We start from the raw sequence: 21719 nt of genomic DNA, 5'->3' as shown, positions 1-21719 counted from the left end.
CTATGTTAAATTTAAGCTGAAGATGACACATTATTATCAGTAAGGATGCTTTTCAGATACTATATCTGAAGAGTCAACCAATTTAGTTAATCTCATTCCAATTATTTAATTTTTACCATTCAGCTCCCCTATTAGCTAGAACAAAGGGTTTTTTTTAAATTAAATTAATCAGTATCCATAAGCTCTTAGTAAAATAGTTCAGTGAATTGCACAGCAAAATCCCAAGGAATTTACTGGTTAGATCAAATTTGTGCAAGTTAACTAAGTCAGCATAATACAATATTGGCTTTATGTCTGTTGGAAATTCCCACGTATTAATTACAGATAAATACAGCTTTTCATGACATCAAAATTGTAGAGATGATTAAAACTATGAAAAGAAGAGTGATATCAACATCTTGAAGACATGAGATGCTCCCTTTGTCTCTCCCTTTCAATCTACAACCAGTAAAACACCTATAACTCATCAAAGGTTCCTCTTCCCAGCACACCAGGATGCTGAAGAGTTCCCACATCTGGACATCTAAAAGTGGTGGACTGGAACACATAGGGGAAGTGGAACTGAGGAAACAACAGAGGTGGTGCTTGCAATCCTGGCCTTCCTGCCTCCATAGCTGAGACTACAGACCCAGAAAATCCAGTAGTAGCAGGAGAGGCAATGCATACAAATCTGGCCTCCTGGCCGCAGTGGTGCTGGTGGCCATAGGGAACGGAGCAGCATTGGCAGTGGGGCCTGAGCCTCCCTCTAGCTTCAGAGGCGTGTGTGACTCCAGGCGTACCCCCCACCCCACTCACCTGCAGCAGCATCTCCCTCAACCCTGAACACGGTGGAGGTGCCTGCAATCCTGGCTCTCCCCACTACCCACCCCCTCCCCCCATGTTGGTGGTACCAGCAAACAAAGGCGACCCCAGATGCAGCAGAGGTGCCTACCATTCTGGTGCCCCATGCAGCGACACCAACTACAGCAGTGACAGGGACAGCAACAAGGCACCAGCAACCCTAGAGGCACAAGCAGTGACAAGGAGGGCACCAGGCGACCTTTCCAGCGGCGGTGTTGGTGGGGGTAAAATGCAGGTTCTCAAATATAGCCAGAGGCAGCGCAATAAGGGAAACCCAAAACTTGTGCTATAGCGCCACCTACTGAAAAACAAAAGAAAGGCCTCTAATTACCAACCTGGGGACAGAAAAGATTATACAAATCCATGAAGCTAAAAGAACATATAATTATCTCAACCCAAAAGACCTTCTCCAATACACATTACATTAAAACCGTCAAAAAACAATGACATACTTCACTCTGTATCACAGTCTCTAGGTCCATCCACATCTCTACAAATGACCCAACTTTGTTCCTTTTTATGGCTAATATTCCATTGTAATATCATATGTTAATGCATATATGTGGAATCTAGAAAAACAGTACAGATGAACCAGTTTGCAAGGCAGAAATAGAGACACAGACATAGAGAACAAACATATGGACACTTAGGGGGGGAAAGGGGAGGTGGGGTTGGGTGTGGGATGAATTGGGAAATTAAGATTGACATATATATACACTAATATGTATAAAATAGATAACTAATAAGAACCTGTTATATAAAAAATTAAATTAAATTAAATTTTAAAAAAATCAATGACAAAGAGACAATTTTAAAGGCAGGCAGAGAAAAAAGGACTGTAACCTACAAAGGAATCTCCATTAGGCTATCAGTAGATGTCTCAGCAGAAAATATACAGGCCAGGAGAGAGTGGAATGACATACTCAAAATACTGAAAGATAAAAACTGTCAATAAGAATATTCTATCCAGAAAAGTTATCCTTCAGATATGAAGGATAAATATAAAGGTTTTCTGAGAAAAATAAAAGCTGAGTGTGTCCATCACCACTAAAAATGTTGAAAGGAGCTCTGCTACCTGAAACAAAAAGGCAGAAATACACAAAATTTTGAGTAAGGTGATAAATAGAATCAGAAAACTGCAACTTTATATCAGAAGAGGTTGTTAAACAATTATATCATAAAGTTTAAAGAGGAAAAAAAGCAGGAAAAATGACTATAGATTTTTCAATTTGATAACAAACTCAAAATAAAATGGGATAATTTGTGACACCAAAAGCACAAAAGTGGAAGAGGAAAATGACACAACCCATAGAGACAAATGAAGATAAAATGCTATCAGGGAAAAAGGAATATTTTATCTATGAGACATTTTATCCAAAACTCATTGTAACCACAAAACACAAAAGTGGAACAGAGATATGAAATACAAAAAAGAAAGGATCTGAGAAAAACATCAGAGAAAACCACAAAACTAAAATGTCAGACCTAAACAGAAGGAAAAAGAAACAATGGTGATGTGGAGCAGCAAGAAAACAAAAGATAAAATGTCAGTACTAAGTCCTCATTTATTAATAATTCCCCAAAAGAAAATGGATTGAATTCACCAATCAAAAGACACAGGTGGCTGGAAAGATTTAAAAAACGAAACAGCTATATGCTGCCTCCAGGAGACTCATCTCAGCTCTAAGTTTGAAGTGGAAATATCAATATGAGTACATAATATATTTTTTCTTAAAAATTCACATGGAGCAGAAGCAAGAAGAACTACAGTCCTGCAGCCCATGGAACATAAACCACATTCACAAAAAAGACAAAATGAAAAGGCAGAGGACTATGTACCAGATGAAGGAACAAGATAAAACTCCAGAAAAACAACTAAATGAAGAGGAGATAGGCAACCTTCCAGATAAAGAATTCAGAATAATGTTAGAGAAGATGATCCAGGATCTCGGAAAAAGAATGGAGGCAAAGTTCGAGAAGATGCAAGATATGTTTAACAAAGACCTAGAAGAGTTAAAGAAAAAGCACCTAGAAGAATTAAAGAACAAAACAGAGATGAACAATACAATAACTTAAATGAAAAATATACTAGAAGGAATCAATAGCAGAATAACTGAGGTAGAAAAACGGATAAGTGACCTGGAAGACAGAATGGTGGAATTCTCTGCTGCAGAACAGAATAAAGAAACAAGAATGAAAAGAAATGAAGACAACCTAAGAGACCACTGGGACAACATAAAACACACCAACATTTGCATTATAGGGGTCCCAGAAGGAGAAGAGAGAGAAAAAGGGACTGAGAAAATATCTGAAGAGATTATAGTTGAAAATTCCCTAACATGGAAAAGGAAATAGCCATCCAAGTCCAGGAAGTGCAGAGAGTCCAAGGCTGGATAAACCCAAGGAAAAACATGCCCAGACAAATAGTAATCAAACTGACAAAAATTAAAGACAAAGAAAATTTATTAAAAGCAACAAGGGAAAAATGACAAATAACATACAAGGGAACTCCCATAATGTTAACAGCTGATTTCTCAGCAGAAACTCTACAAGCCAGAAGGGAGTGACATGATATATTTAAAGTGATAAAAGGGAAGACCCTACAACAAAGATCCAACAATGAGATCCGGCAAGGATCTCATTCAGATTTGATGGAGAAATCAAAAACTTTACAGACAAGCAAAAGTTAAGAGAATTCAGCACCACCAAACCAGCTCTACAACAAATGATAAAGGAACTTCTCTAAGTGGGAAACACAAGAGAAGAAAAGGACCTACAAAAACAAACACAAAACAATTAAGAAAATGGTAATAGAAACATACATGTCGATAATTACCTTAAATGTAAATGGATTCAATGCCCCAACCAAAACACACAAGCTTGCTAAATGAATACAAAAACAAGACCCATATATATGCTGTCTACAAGAGACCCACTTCAGACCTAGCGACACATACAGACTGAAAGTTAGGGGATGGAAAAAGATATTCCATGCAAATGGAAATCAGAAGAAAGCTGGAGTAACATTACTCATATCACATAAAATAGACTTTAAAATAAAGAATGTTACAAGAGACAAGGAAGGACACTACATAATGATCAAGGGATCAATCCAAGAAGAAGATATAACAATTGTAAATATATATGCACCGAACATAGGAGCACCTCAATACATAAGGCAAATGCTAACAGCTATCAACAGTGACACAATAATAGTGGGGGACTTTAACACCTCATTTACACCAATGGTCAGATCATCCAGACAGAAAATTAATAAGGAAACAAAAGCTTTAAGTGACACAATGGACCAGAGAGATTTAATTGATATTTATAGGACATTCCATCCGAAAACAGCAGATTACACTTTCTTCTCAAGTGCACACAGAACATTCTTCAGGATAGATCACATCTTGGGTCACAAATCAAGACTTGGTAAATTTAAGAAAATTGAAATCATATCAAGTATCTTTTCTGACCACAATGCTATGAGATCAGAAAGAAATTACAGGGAAGAAAACGTAAAAAACACAAACACATGGAGGCTGAACAATACGTTACTAAATGACCAAAAGATCACTGAAGAAATCAAAGAGGAAATCAAAAAATACCTAGAGACAAATGACAACAAAAACATGACGATGCAAAACTAAGGGATGCAGCAAAAGCAGTTTATAACAATACAATCCTACCTTGAGAAACAAGAAAAATCTTAAATAAACAATCTAACCTTACACCTAAAGGGACTAGAGAAAGAGGAATGAGCAAAACCCAAAGTTAGTAGAAGGAAAGAAATCATAAAGATCAGAGCAAAAATAAATAAAATAGAAACAAAGTAAGCAATGGCAAAGATCAATAAAACTAAAAGCTGGTTCTTTGAGAAGATAAACAAAATGGACAAACCTTTAGCTAGACTCATCAAGAAAAAGAGAGAGAGGACTCAAATCAATAAAATTAGAAATGAAAAAGGAGAAGTTACAATGGACACCGCAGTAATACAAAGCATCCTAAGAGACTACTACAGGCAACTCTATGCCAATAAAATGGACAACCTGTAAGAAATGGACAAAGGTATAACCTTCCAAGGCTGAACCAAGAAGAAATAGAAAATATGGACAGACCAATCACAAGTATTGAAATTGAAACTGTGATTTAAAATCTTCCAACAAACAAAAGTCCAGGTCCAGATGTCTTCACAGGTGATTTCTATCAAACATTTAGAGAAGAGCTAACACCCATCCTTCTCAAAGTCTTCCAAAAAATTGCAGATGAAGGAACACTCCTAAACTCATCCTACGGGGCTGCCATCACCCTGATACCAAAACCAGACAAATATACTACAAAAAAAAAAAAAAAACAATATCACTGATGAATATAGATGCAAAAATCCTCAACAAAATACTAGCACACAGAATCCAACAACACATTAAAAGGATCATACACCATGATCAAGTGGGATTTATCCCAGGGATGCAAGGATTCTTCAATATACCCAAATCAATCAATGTGATACACCATATTAACAAATTGAAGAATAAAAAGCATAGGATCATCTCAATAGATGCAGAAAAAGCTTTTGACAAAATTCAGCACCATTTTATGATAAAAAAAACTCTCCAGAAATTGGGCATAGAGGGAACCTACCTCAACATAATAGAGGCCATATACAACAAACCCACAGCAAACATCATTCTCAATGGTGAAAAACTGAAAGTATTTACTCTAAGATCAGGAAGAAGACAAGGATGTCCACTCTCACCACTCTTATTCAACACACTTTTGGAAGTCCTAGCCACGGCAATCAGAGAAGAAAAAGAAATAAAAGGAATCCAAATTGGAAATGAAGAAGTAAAACTCACTGTTTGCAGATGACATGATACTATACATAGAGAATCCTAAAGATGCCACCAGAAAACTACTAGAGCTAATCAATGAATTTGGTAAAGTAGCAGGATACAAAATTAATGCACGGAAATCTCTTGCATTCCTATACACTAATGCTGAGAAATCTGAAACAGAAATTAAGGAAACACTCCCATTTACTATTGCAACAAAAAGAGTAAAATACCTAGGAATAAACCTACCTAAGGAGAGAAAGGACCTGTATGCACTATAAGACACTGATGAAAGAAATCAAAGATGATATAAAGAGATGGAGAGATATACCTTGTTCTTGGATTGGAAGTATCAATGTTGTGAAAATGACTATAGTACCCAAAGAAATCTACAGATTCAATGCAATCCATATCAAATTACCAATGGCATTTTTTACAGAAATAGAACAAAAAATCTTAAAATTTGTATGGGGACACAAAAGACCCCGAATAGCCAAAGCAATCTTGAGGGAAAAAAACGGAGCTGGAAGAATCAGACTCCCTGACTTCAGACTATACTACAAAGCTACAGTAATCAAGACAATATGGTACTGGCACAAAAACAGAAATATAGATCAATGGAACAGGATAGAAAGCCCAGAGATAAACCCATGCACCTATGGTCAACTAATCATGATAAAGGTGGCAAGGATATACAATGGAGAAAAGACCATCTTCTCAGTAAGTGGTGCTGGGAAAAATGGACAGCTACATGTAAAAGAATGAAATTAGAACACTCCCTAACACCATACACAAAAAATAAACTCAAAATGGATTAAAGATCTAAATGTAAGACCAGACATGATAAAACTCTTAGAGGAAAACATAGGAAGAACACTCTATGACATAAATCACAGCAAGATCCTTTTTGACCCACCTCTTAGAAAAATGAGAATAAAGACAAAAATTTAAAAATGGGACTTAATGAAACTTAAAAGCTTTGGCACAGCAAGGGAAACTATAAACAAGATGAAAAGACAACCCTCAGAATGGGAGAAAATATTTGCAAATGAGTCAACGAACAAAGGATTAATCTCCAAAATATATAAACAGCTCATGCAGCTCAATATTAAAAAAACAAACAACCCAATTAAAAACTGGGCAGAAGACCTAAATAGACATTTCTCCAAGGAAGACATACAGATGGCCAAGAGGCACATGAAAAGCTGCTCAACAACACTAATTATTAGAGAAATGCAAATCAAAACTACAATGAGGTATCACCTCACACCAGTCAGAATGGGCATCATCAAAAAATCTACAAACAACAAATGCTGGAGAGGGTATGGAGAAAAGGGAACCCTCTTGCACTGTTGGTGGGAAAGTAAATTGATACAGCCACTATGGAGAACAGTATGGAGGTTCCTTAAAAAACTAAAAATAGAATTACCATATGATCCAGCAATCCCACTACTGGGCATATACCCTGAGGAAACCATAATTCAAAAAGAGACATGTACTACAGTGTTCATTGCAGCACTATTTACAGTAGCCAGGTCATGAAAGCAACCTAAATGCCCATTGACAGACGAATGGATAAGAAAAATGTGGTACATATATGCAGTGGAATATTACTCAGCCATAAACAGGAACTAAATTGGGTAATTTGTAGAGATGTGGATGGACTTAGAGACTGTCATACAGAGTGAAGTAAGTCAGAAAGAGAAAAACAAGTATCGTATATTAAGGCATATATGTGGAATCTAGAAAAATGGTACAGATGAACCAGTTTGCAAGGCAGAAATAGAGACACAGATGTAGAGAACAAATGTATGGATACCAAGGCTGGAAAGTGGGTCGAGGGGGTGATGTGGTGGGATGAATTGGGAGATGTGGGTTGATATATACACTAATATGTATAAAATAGATAACTAATAAGAACGTGCTGTATAAAAAATAAACAAATAAAATTCAAAAAATATTTAGATGTTTAAATCCTATCCATTAAAAAGATGAAGAAATCATGCTCAAATCAGTAGCTGTGAACATTGATAAGAAGCTTACTTCATTCATTCATTCACTTATTTATTTATTTATTTATTTATTTATGTCTGTGTTGGGTCTTCATTGCTGCATGCAGGCTTTCTCTAGTTGCGGAAAGCGGGGGCTACTCTTCGTTGCAGTGTGCAGGCTTCTCATTGCAGTGGCTTCTCTTGTTGTGGAGCACGGGCTCTAGGCACATGGGCTTTGGTAGCTGCAGCACAGAGGCTCAGTAGTTGTGGCGCATGGGCTTAGTTGCTCCACGGCATGTGGGATCTTCCTGGACCAGGGCTCGAACCTGTGTCCCCTGAATTGGCAGGAGGATTCTTAACGACTGCACCACCAGGGAAGCCCAAGAAGCTTACTTTAAAATAATTGAACCTGAATGAGATCAATTATCATTTAAATGTCTGGTTAGAAAAGCCAGAGAAGAATATTAAATGACACTGTATCAATGCAAAAAGCAAAAACAGACCAAAATTTCCAGACACATTACTTAATATCTTCAACAAATAAATTGGAAAAAATAAGAAAGAGGGGTAGCTTATAGAATAAAATATATTTAAGGGGCAATTCAAGCAAATGTAATTTGTAAACCTTATTTGGATTCTGATTTAAATGAATGAAGTATAGAAAGCTCCTCCAAAACTATCAGGGAAATTCAAATAGGGATTATATATTTAATAATGTTAAGAAATTATTAAATTTTAGATGTAACAATAGCATTTTAGTTTATGTTTACATATATGCATACGTATATATTTATGTATATGAAATATTTATGGGTAGAATTGTATAATATATAGGGTTTGTGTTAAAATACCCCTGTTGGGAGTAGGTGGCCATGAGTTGAAAATTTTTGAAGTTGGGTGATGGAGATATTGAAAGTTTATTAAACTCTTCTCTTTATTTTTGTACATGCTTGATATTTTCAATAGTAAAAATGTTTTTTAAATGCGGGACTAGGGCTTCTCTGGTGGCGCAGTGGTTGAGAGTCCGCCTGCTGATGCAGGGGACACGGGTTCGTGCCCCGGTCCGGGAGGATCCCACATGCCGCGGAGCGGCTGGGCCTGTGAGCCATGGCCGCTGAGCCTGCGCGTCCGGAGCCTGTGCTCTGCAATGGGAGAGGCCACAACAGTGAGAGGCCCGCGTACCGCAAAAAAAAAAAAAAAAAATGCAGGATTAGTTTCTCCTCCTCTCTTATTTCTACCGAAGATAGAAAAATAAAATTAAATGCAATATAAGCCCTGCCACTTTAGCTCAGCAATAGTTATGGGCATTCCATAGACAAAATAATACACGGTAAAAGGCATCCTCCACTAACATGGATCCCAGGGGCTACTCCTTTGCTTAAAATATCTATCATTAGAGTTCATCCTTAACGTGACAAAGCAGCCTGCCTTCAGATTTAGCTAGAGGTTATATATATGTGTGTGTATATATATACACACACACACACACACACACACACACACACACACATATATATAATTTTTTTGAGTTAGAATGCTTTTAGATAGTGTGTGTCACAGGCCCCAACACTCCCTGCTGGTTTACTAATGGGTTTACTCCCAGAAATTTTGCACATTCGCCTTATCTTTCTGGGCTCAGAAGGCATTTGCTAATACCCTCTACTATGATCTTAATTAAGTCAAGACACTGTCTGCAGAAAAGGATATTCTAAATGTAACTCTCCTGTCCCAACACACTCCTTCTCTCCCTCCCTTATCCAGTCACTATTCTTTCACTGCATTCATTCACTCATTCAGTCACCATCCAATCACTACACTTTCACTGGGCCTGCTCTGCATCAGACATACTCTGCTAATCCTTTCAGAGGATACAGATGTGTTTAAAACTTGATCTCCATATCAGGGAGTTAAAAATATTAGAAGAGATAAACATGTGAATGCTTATGTTCATGTCCAGAATAAAAAACTGCTACAATAGAGGGATAATCATGGGGTAGGAAGAGGAGGACCCGAGGCAGGAGTCTGTGCCTGCAGCATGCAGGGTCCTCACTCCAGTGTAGCTAAGTTGGCAGACATTCAGTGTGACAGCTTGGGCACCCACTCCTCCCCCATGGCAATCGTGGTATCTGGGGAATGTGCCAGTTTAATTGATTCTCTCCTCCTTAGGATTCAAGCTGCAATTATGTGATCTTGTTATGTAGTTTGAAACAAACACTTCAAGGAAGGAGGGGTGGCAATGAGTAATAGGAATGGAAATTTAATAAGAACAAGCATAACTATATAAAAACTGCTCAAGCATGTTCCATATCCCTAATTTTCTGGGTCTGATATGAGTCACTTTTCAGTCTGAAGTATTTGGAACCACAGTGCTGGAAGGTGGCACTGCATCTAAAAAGTAAATTTATGTTCTGCTTTCAACCTGAAATATTTTCAGAGCCCCTTTGCACGTGTTGGTGTATGTGTGGAGGTGGTACGTGTACTTGTGTGTGGTGGGAGGAGACTTGTAAGCATAAACAATCTGGTTTCTTTTTAAACGCCTTCAGGTTTCCAGTCTTTTAAGCAAGTAGTGTTTCCATCTAACCAATACTAAGAAGAAAAATAGTTCACAATAGTTCTGCTTAATCATTGCCACTCGGCTCACCAAGTCCTTATTCTGTCTTCCCCAAAGAGATATTAAATTCAAATAATGATCTACTCCCTATTATTTTCTTCCTCTGTGTTGTGATCTTTATCAATCATCGATTATGTGCCCTACATATTGTAAAAGTTGTAAACTTTTATCCTTGTGAGGGACAATTTTAGCACTTCCAGTAATGAGCTTACAACTCAGCATTTTTGCATTTTTCTTTTAGCATGTCTTTTTCTTTATAACTATGTTCATTTTTATCAGTATGCAATAACTGGTTGCTCTGTAACTCTCAACTTGAAAGATGTCTGGTTGACCTCTTTATGTTATACTTGCTTTTATACACCTAATCCTTGGAAAACGTATATATTAACATATTATTCAACCAGTTAACAGACACCAGGCCCTACCATGCACTAGGCACTGTATTCTAAGCCATTAGTATCAACTCTATCTTCTGATTCAATTTCACTTGGAAGTTCCACTTAATACAATTTCCAAAAAAAAAAAAGAAGCTTATTAAAAAATAATAATATACAGGATATAACCATAAGATTTTTAGAGCAAGCTTATAGACTAGTTTCTTGGAAGCCACCATATGTAAAACTAAAATGGAACCAAGTTTTATATGTTAGCTATCTCTGGGGAAATTGTGGAGGATTAGTACAGAAAAGAAACTAGAAAACTCTTGTAGGGTTAGTAAGATTATTAACATCCAACACTTTTTATAGAGGCCTGGGCTCATAAACACATCAGCACTGTTGCCTCAGAGCAACATTGATACATCTCTCTAATGTGTCCTGCTTTCACTTTTCATTCTTCAAAATAGCTGGCAGCTGTGTTATTCTAAGGATGGCATTCAGCTATAAACAGCAAAAGCAAAAAAAAAAAAAAAGAAAAAGAAAAAAAGAAAAGAAAGAAAAATGAAATCCAGATATTCTCTCATGAATACTTGAGGAGATTTCAAAGTTTCTAGTAACACTCTGATTTTGCTTTGTCTTCTAACTCCTTTTATATTTTTACTTTCTTTTAAACTAAGTGACAAATTGTATGTTAAGCAAAATTAAGTTGTTTTTAAACTTTTAATCAGTTCTTCATGATAAGGTTTTACCAATGCAGTAGACAATGGGAAGAGGTGTAGAAATAGAAAAATAAGGAGGCGTTTTATAATTTTCCAAGATGTAGGGATCAGCACTCTTTTAATGCTGATTTTATTAATCAAATTTTACTCCAACAAATTCTCTAGTTTACAATCTTTTTGAGGATTTAAATGAGGAAATCATTTCAGAAAATATCTGTGTGTAATTATTTAGGTTCAGCCTCTTCATGAAATAATCACATATATGTTCATCGTATTCATCTTTATAGTCATGGCATGTGCTCAATGTGTACTTAAAAAGAGGTTGTCTGTCTATTTCTAAAATTCCTCCACATTAGTTAATAAATTAAATTAAGGAGATGGTTTGAATACTGTTTTCTTTTTTGTTTTCCAGTTTGCAATTGTTTTATTTTTGTTTTTTTAATCAAGCTCATTAAACACTTGCAACAGACAAACATGTTTCAAAGGCCCTATTCAAGCAAACTTGAATAACACCATAAACTCAATGAACGTTCATGACCACTTTTTGATAATGAAAATGGAATTCTTCAGGGTCAATGATATACACATCTAAAGAATTGCCAATTTTTTTTCTAAACCTAGACTCCCATTTTCTAAATCTAGATTCTCCTTTTCCTGTGTAATTGACTTGGCTGGTCTTTCTTGATGCTTGGATGAGATTATCAGCCCCTTCCCCATACAGATTTCCTCCATCCCTACAACCATGGAGAAACTCAAGGAAGATTGAACAACTATTTTCTGTAGAGCTCTAGAGTTTCTCAAAAGTGCCTCTGTGCCATCTCAGGCAGCAAGAGTCAGAGAGAGGAGTTGTCACTGTCCTCTATGCTCCAGAGTAGAGTACTTTTACTTGCTTTATATAGTAGAGGAAACATAGGATTTTCTTTGAAAGTGGCTAAAAATAATATTTTCTTAAAAGAAAAATTTGGAAACCATTAGGTTAATGTATTGTGCAGACACTAATCACCTTTAAATATAAATGTATTTCCTATAAACCACAATATAGAGAGAAATGAACATCTAAAAAAATAAATCAAGAATAGATATATTAGTTTATAACTAGAAAACAAGTTTATCTAGTTGGCATACCATTTACAAACAAGAAGACAGCTATTTCGAAAATTAAGCATACATATGAGAGCTTTTTTTTTTTTTTGGCCACACGGCACGGGCATGCGGGATCTTATTTTCCCACCAGGGATCTAACTTGTGCCACCTGCATTGGAAGCATGAGGTCTTAACCATTGGGCCGCCAAGGAAGTCCCCAGATGAGACATTTTGATGTGCAGAAATTGGAAAACATTTGGTTCATGGCACAATTCTAAAACCATCAAGAATGACTGGGACACCCCCATTGAAGATCCTGGCAACCAGATTTCAGCTAAGGATACAGAACACCAGGGTCAGGGATTCTGAAGGTATGGGAGAAAGAATATGCTGCAAATGGGCTTTTACAAATTTACAATTGGTTGTAGATGATGACTTCAGTTTGGACTCTATTTTCAAGGTTTATTTAACGATTCTTTTAGTGATATTTGAGAATGTGCTTTTCCTCTCACTATAGATTATTTTAGCCATCCATGATACTTTCCATTTCTGAACGTAACATCAAGCTTATAATATGCAAAGTTTTTAGCTGAATATAGGTTTCTATGAAATTAAAAATAAACAGCATCAATCCTTTTATGAAGTAGAAAAATCTTGATGAAATTCTTTTACTTTTCATGCTGACCTATAAAGACAGATAGAATGAGTCATTTTACAAAGTTTAACAGACACAAAATCTATTTTTGCTCCCTAAGGCCCTTTTTGATAGTCAAGCTTATGATTGAGTTGTGAGGCATTTTAAAAGGCAATGATGCAAAATGATGTAAATGGAGACCTGCAAAAAGTTAAGAAAATGAATATATTCCTAAGTGACTTGGCAGAGAAAATAAACAACTGAGACCCCAAATTACTTTCAGCTAAAGCTTTTTACCATGTTTTCTCAAAGAATGTGACAAACTTAATTCTCTAATCAATAAGTAGCAGATATTGTTTTATTACTTCAATCTATTTGATTAACACTGAAGCTGTTTACGCCCAAGATTCAAACAATACATTTTCCAGTAACTATATTCCTTATTGAAGAGTTCTTAAAGCATGCTGAGCATAAAATATATGATGCCTTACACAAAATCATCTATAATTAAGTAATTGAAGTGTTCCCAGATAGAGGCAGCTATAATTCCCTGACACCAGTCACAGGAAAGTGCTGAAGTTCCCAACAGAAATACGACATATAAAGGCGAAGTGTTATTATTAGTATGGAAATTAATAAGCTGCAGCAGAGAGAATACCTCTTATCATCCACATAGAAACCTCTCCTATAAAGGAAGTACAAATCATTTTGCAAATGTAAATAGAACTGTGCTTCTTTTTGAAGTTTGTAGCACACATATTCAAAGCAGGAAATCATACGAGGGCCGTTCACTTTTTGACTTCATCTGTCAATGACATTATGAAATGCATATTATACAGTAAGCAAGAATTATATAAAATCCCATTTGTAGCAGCATGCTAAAAAAGATAATAAAAATAAAATTGAATTGTAAAGCACTGAAAAAGAGATGTCAAATAGAAGCACTGCATTACAAGCACCTCAAATTTTCCAAAGTGTGGACTACATCTGTAAAGAAAGTATAAAGGAGAGGGATTCTGGTAGAAAGGGGTGAAATGCAGAAAAACCAAAAATTAAATTAAGCTCATGTGTTCTCTTTTATAGCTACTAACTTATTTTTAAAGATATCAAACAGTAATAAATTTAAACTATTAGATTTCATGTAATTTTAAAGAAAAAGAGGAAAGTACAAGCAAAACGCAGGGGAAAAACAGCTATAGTAGGTTATTAGAAATTTTCTAAACATTAACAAGCTCCATTGAATCACTAATAGTTCAAGTAAGAATTAAAAACAAAAAAAAAGACAAAAAACACCTGTGTCTAGCAAAAAACTACCCAAGAGCTGAGAGATATCAAGATCTAAGCAAAATAAGAATTTTAGTAGAAATCTGTTTATATTCCTAGTTTTCTTCTTTGAGCTGCAGACGCTGGTATCCTTTGGAGCAGCATCTTTGTGTCAGAGGCATGGGTAGGAAATTTTAAACATCTTGTGAATTAGAAAAAAGAATATATTGAGTGAATAGTCTTTTTTATGTGTGATTCTTTCATATTTTAATATTATATAGGCACATGTAAAGCAAGCCTCTCTAAATATTATATCTTTTTTCAGGAAAGGAAATAGAAGTGCAGACTACAGGCTAAAGTGTATTTAGATATTGAAAAAAACAAGCACACAAATTAAAAAGGCAAGAAATTTGTCATCAAGAAATATGGAAAAAATAAACATCTACCATAATTATTCCAAGAACACAGTGACAGAGAATATTTTACAATAGATTTTGACACATTATAATTGGGAGTTCTGGCAATAACCATCATGACCTTAGGTAATTCAAATAACCTTTCTAGTTTCTTTCTTTAAAAAGTGAGGGAGTTTAACCAAATGATTTGAAAATCACTTTCAAATCTTAACATTCTGCTGTTTTACTTTACAACAAAGGGGAGGAAAAGGAAAACTCAGAAATAAACATTCCAAATGGCTTTAAAATCCTCCCTTTCATTTTTATTTTTTGTAGGAAATATGGTTTAAAAAATCAACTTTATTAGACTGCTTCTAATATTTTTAGATTACATCTAATTTTAACAGATAAAAATCTACTACTGACCCTGAGATTATGTAACAAAGTACTATTATTCTTTAGAGAAAATTACTTCAAAAGGCTTTTATCATCTTAGTAAGTGTCATAACAAACTGTCTACTCTTAAAGATCGAGGAAATCAGGGGCTTCCCTGGTGATGCTGTGGTTGAGAGTCCGCCTGCCGATGCAGGGGACGCGGGTTCGTGCCCCGGTCCGGGAAGATCCCACATGCCACGGAGCGCCTGGGCCCGAGAGCCATGGCCACTGAGCCTGCGCGTCCGGAGCCTGTGCTCCGCAACGGGAGAGGCCACAACAGTGAGAGGCCCGCGTACCGCAAAAAAAAAAAAAAAGATCAAGGAAATCAATCAGCAGTCATGGTCAAAATTTTACTCTTGGAGAATATTTCCCTCCCAAATTGCAGCATAATAAATACTTAATTTCTAAAATGATTTTCAAGTGGTATCTTGCTCCCATTTTTCATTATTTTTTCTACGTGGAAATAATGAACCTCATCTCTCTGAGCTGGAGTTAAATAACCATTGTTAGTAATTCCTAATGTAATATAAAATAAAATAAAAGTCAAAACAGAAGTTAAGATGTTATACCCTGTAACATTAAGATTCGTAAAGAAAGTGACCTTGCTAGAAGAGGGGAATGGAAAATATTCATGATAGCTTTTTCATTCAACAGGATCTGAGCCCCTGATTAACATGGCCTTCTCGATCCCAGATGCTGCATTTCTCTATTTACTGTCAGAATTGAACAGAGGGGAGTACCAAGAGGTGACAGAGGATCACCTGGATGCCAAACATCCTATGCTGTCTTCTTGACTGCTGGTCCATGGACACAGGCTGATAGTTCAACAAGATGCATGTTGCAAACCCTGGTAAAAGTGTTCATTCTTTGGGAACCAGGGCATCTAACCCCGGGGACAGGACTGTGGAGACAATAAGCACAAATTTCCTAAGTTGGTCTTTGAAAGGAGAGGTAAGTGGAATCACTCCTCTCCATCCCTTTGCTTCCAGAACCATGTATTTTACTGTTGGGGACTTGGCATTATATAAAATTCTTTGATTCCAGAAGAACTCCTGGGTGGTGACTCATGACTATGACCAGTGGATCCATGATCACAGACCCTTTCCCACACCTTTTTTTACTGTGCAGCAGTACTTTTGGTTGATACGATGTGACAATGGATCAAATGCTCCATAAACCCTTGGATAGTGGGACTAGCCAAGGCCCTACATACAGAAAAGGCAAATTCATACCCATTTGCATATCCTTCCAGTCATAGTGAACTTAAGGCAGTCAACTTGCCACCAAGTGACTAGCAGTCTCCTCAAGGGAAATGTGCCATATAGGGGGCTCAACATTGGCCTCTGTTGTTGGCATGTTGGGGGCAGTTGGCAGAGGCAGTAGCTAGATGGCTTTTGGAAGGGGACAGGGCATGTTGCTGAGCCTATGCATGGTCTCCATGTCTGTCACCATGGCCACTTCATTCATATGCCTATCGTGCCAGCACTAGGGTGGCAAATGCTGTTTTGTATCAACCCAACAAGTCATTTTATCTATATATTTATTCTTGTGTCTCTTTATTGTAAATGCTCTTTTACAGTGTTGGGCATTTACATGTGATATAAAGACTTCTACACTTCGTATCCATTCCTATACATTCATCCACATGCCTCTGCCCCCAAATTTCCACGTTTTTCCTTTGTTACTACTAATTAGCTGGACAGACCACTGGCTACTGCCCACATGTTCCTGTACATTCTAAATTTTGGTCACTTATCTGCACACAGAAAATGGATAAACAGGTACATTGCCCAAAATACTGCTCAGTAGGAGGATTTCATCTGTCACTATCTTTCCAGGCCATTCATTAGTGAGGGTATAATGCAACTGCCACTATCTATTTTCAGTTTGTACCCACATACCAAGCTGACCTACCCATGACCCAAAAAGCTTGGGCCATTGGGTCACTTCCTTCTCCATCAGCCGATCATAAGTGACTTCCCACACAGCTCTAAGCGTGAGCTGGGAGAGAGCTGCTGATGTAACAGTCATGGATGACATGGAAAGTTGGAATATCTGTTCACACTGGTAGCTTTTTATGTCACCTGGCATAAGAGCATATACTGCCAGAGCAGTAATTCCCAAATTGGATATTCCATCTTGAGGACGCAAAGAGCCCTACCAGGGATTGTGCTTTCATCTCTGTACTACTGTATGGGTTTTCTACTGCTGTGAATTAAATTACCAGAAAATCCATGCCTTACAACAACATATGTCTATGATCTCAGTTTCTATGGATCAGGAGTTGGCCATGTTGGCAGAGGCTTTCTTTCAGATTCTCACCAGGCTGAAATCAATGTGTCCTCTGGCTATGTCTCTATCTTCAAGCTCTATTAAGGAAATATGTACTTCCAAATCCCTCAGGTTGTTGGCAGGATTCACTTACTTGGGACCATGTGCTTGAGGGCCCCCTTTTCTTGCTAGCTATTGGCTGGGGAGCCCTCCCAACTCCTTGAGAGTACTCTCAGGTATTTGCCACCTGGCCCTCTCCATAGGCAGTTCTCAACATGGGCTTTTTTATCTCTAAGGCGAGCGGAAGAATGTCTCTACTTTAAATCTCTTTACAGAAGGCCTGGACTCCCTTTCTAAGGGCTCACCTGATTAGATCAGGTCCACCCAAGGTAATCTCCCTGTTGATTAACTCAAAGCCAGCTGATTTAGAGCACTAATAACACCTGCACAATCACCCTACCTTTGTCATATTAACATACCCTAATCAAGGAATTAACTATCTCATCAGTCTATGCCCAAAGGGAGGGCATTACACGGAGTGTGTACCTCAGGGGATAGGAATCTTGGGGACCATCTTAGAGTTCTTCCCACTACACTTGTCAGTCACATTCACTTGTTTATCTCCCTAATGACCAATCTATGATGTACATCTTAATCAGGCCCGTGAAACTAACTGCTGATTACTTTAATTTTCAGTCTTTCAACATGCCATATTCAATCAGTTGTAGGTAGTGCTGAGAAGTACTAGGAAATGTTCTTGCTGCCAATGATGTTTTTACATTAACACAGTGAGGTCACTAAAGTGTCCATTTCGCTAAAGCCCATCAAAGTAACACTGTTACCAGTGAGGGCTTGATATGACTAAGCTAGCTATTTCAACAACAGATAATGCAACAGATTGGTGCCAGTAGGAACAGAGTGTTTTGAAAGAAATTAGAGCACAAATAAATATATTTTGATGAAGATAAGTCTCTAAATGTCTGGAACCTATAGGCTCTGCGACGAAATTGGGGGTAAATAAATATGCAAAGCATACAAGGATTCAAAACGATGCTTTGTTTTGTCTACAAAAGCATTATTAGCATAAAAATTTAGTTATAAATTTTTAAAGAATGATTCAGCATTTACAGTGTGGTATGTATATATGTGGAGTAATTTTTATCTACATTAAAGGAGAAGTTAGTTAAATTTGAAGTGTCTCAATTAGAAAAACACACTTTAAGACCAGGAAACAACCAAAAGTCTCTAGCTGCTTTGGCTTACATTTCAAATCTGTACACTAAGGAATTCATTAGTAAATATGAGGAATATTAACCAAATTATTCATGAGTTGAGTAATTTTCAGAACATGTAAATTGGCTACATGTGGTACAGGCATCTTTACCCTATTGTATGAATAGGGTTTATGAACCAAGTGAGGCTGGTGGTTAGGTTTTATACCTACCTTTGGAGTAGCACGTGCAGTTCAGAATTCCCTTTTTTGCTATTGTCATCCATCATGTGACAATAGATTATGTTGTATGATCCAATCAGAATGTTAATTGATGACAGCAAAAGAATATTGTCATTTTGGCTTCTGAATAAACTAGCAAGATGCTACTCAGAAAGCATAAAAGGAAAGAGAGAGGGGAGTTCAAGTTTACAGTAACAGTTAAACTCCTTTTGAAACCCTTTCCTAGTAGATGTTTTTGATGTATGGCATACTTTGATCTTAGGACTTACTTTCGTAGTAACCTACCACCAGGTGTAAGGTATTGATTTCTCATCTTTTTCTTACCTAAAAGGCTTCCGATATTCATTAAAAATAGACAATTATGAAAAATAAAATTGGCTTAGTCCTATTCACAACTGAGATAAACAGCAAGCAACCACTATAAATTCATTATATTTCTATTACAATGTGTATGATTAAAAAGATTGGGCATATAAAGTAAATCCTTATTGATGAATATTTATTGTTTACAATTTTTGACTTTTGCAAATATAACTGACATGGACATTTGCATACAAATATTCAAATCTTTGTATGAACATATACTTTCATTTTTCCTGAGTAGAGTGGAAGGGAGGATCATATGGTAGGTGTGTGTTTAAGCTAAAAAAAAAAAAACTGCCAAGCTGTTTTCCAAGGTGGTTGTATAATTTCACATTCCCATCAGCAGTGTATGTGAGTTTCAGTTTTTCTTCATGATCAACAGTACTTTGTATGGTCAAACTCTTTAAGTTCAGGCATCCTAATATGTGTGTAGTAGTATCTCATTATGATTTTAATTTGCATTTCCCTGAGTAACAAAAGATGTTGAGGATCTTCCTATGTGCTTAGTTGCCATCTATATTTATTCTTAGGTGAAGTGTCTGTTCAAATATTTCGCCCATTTTTTGGGGGGTGGACTTTTGTTTTCTTATTATTGAGGTTTGAATGTTCTCTAATATTTTGGGTTAAAACAATTTATCACATATGAGATTGCAGATATTTTCTGACAGTCTGTAGTTTGTCTTTTCATTAAGAATGGTGTCTTTTGAAGAACAGAAGTTCTTAATTTTAATGAAGTGCACTTTGTCATTTTTTTTCTTTTAAGGATCCTGATTTGCTGCTGTGTAGAAGAAATAATAGAAATATTTAGAAATAATAGAAGTATGACAGAAATATTTGTCTAACTCAGGGTCACTAAATCTTTTCTCCTGTTTTCTTCTAGAAGTTTTGTAATTTTAAGATTTAACTTTGGATTAAACTAAAGGGAAATCTTTAAGTGGGGGGTGCTGGGGAGGTAAGAGTCCTGCCAAGGCCCTGGTGCTACAGAGGGAGAACCGAAGGAGGCAGTGGGCTATGGAGAGAGAGGACACACGTCTGAGAGGAGCTCACTGGGGCTGCCCCTTCGACATTGAGGACCAAGTGTGGAGAACAGAGTGGGAGAGCAAATGGTAGCACCACCAACACAAGTAGCATCATGGGCGGAGGAAAGGAGTGCTGTCTAGGATGCTATATCTACATCCATGAGTGCTGGGACTCAGCTTTCTCTCTAAATTCCAGTATTTAAATTTAAATACTAAATTTAAATAAGCCTGATTTACCTAAAGGTAAAGTATCCCACATGTACATATAATCCATTTTGAGTTAATTTTTTATGTTGTAAAGTATGCATCAAAGTTTTGTTTGTTTTTGCATATGACCAGTTGTTCTAACAATATTTTTTGAAATGACCTTCATTATGAACAGAACTGACTATGCTTCTCTGTCAATTGATTGATTATATATGTGTGAGTCTATACCCGGACTCTATATACTGGTCCACTAATTCATGTCTACCTTTATATCTATAAAAATACCATACTGTGTTGATGACTGCAGCTATGTAATAAGTTCTGAAATCAGGTAATGTTAAGTCCTACAGCTTTATTCTTCTTTATGAAAGTTTTTTTTTCTAATCTAGGTCATTTGTATTTCTATGTGAATTTTTTTATACATCTTTATTGGAGTATAGTTGCTTCACAATGCTGTGTTAGTTTCTGTTGTACAACAAAGTGAATCAGCCATGTGCATACATATAACGCCATATCCCCTCCCTCTTGAGCCTCCCTCACACCCTCCCTATCTCACCCCTCTAGGTGCTCACAAAGCACGGAGCTGATATCCCTGTGCTATTCGGCTGCTTCCTACTAGCTATCTATTTTACATTTGGTAGTGTATGTATGTCAGTGCTACTCTCACGTCACCCCAGCTTCCTTGCTCCCTGCCCGTGTCCTCAAGTCCATTCTCTATGTCTGCATCTTTATTCCTGTCCTGCCACATCAGTACCATTTTTTTTTTGTAGATTCCATATATATGCATTAGCATATGGTATTTGTTTTTCTCTTTTTGACTTACTTCACTCTGTATGACAGACTCTAGGTCCATCCACCTTACTACAAATAACTCAATTTCATTTCTTTTTATGGCTGAGTGATATTCCATTGTATATATGTGCCACATCTTTTTTTTTTTTTTTTTTTTTTTGCGGTATTCGGCCCTCTCACTGTTGTGGCCTCTCCCGTTGCGGAGCACAGGCTCCGGACGCGCAGGCTCAGCGGCCATGGCTCATGGGCCTAGCCGCTCCGCGGCATGTGGGATCTTCCCGGACCGGAGCACGAACCCGTGTCCCCTGAATCGGCAGGCAGACTCTCAACCACTGCGCCACCAGGGAAGCCCTGTGCCACATCTTCTTTATCCATTCTTCTGTCAATGGACATTTAGGTTGCTTCCATATCCTGGCTATTATAAATAGTGCTGC

This window comes from Monodon monoceros, unplaced genomic scaffold (genome assembly GCF_005190385.1).
Source record: "Monodon monoceros isolate NGI ecotype Baffin Bay Population unplaced genomic scaffold, NGI_Narwhal_1 Super_Scaffold_16, whole genome shotgun sequence".
Taxonomy (NCBI): Eukaryota; Metazoa; Chordata; class Mammalia; order Artiodactyla; family Monodontidae; genus Monodon; species Monodon monoceros.
This window is presented reverse-complemented; position numbering follows the sequence as displayed.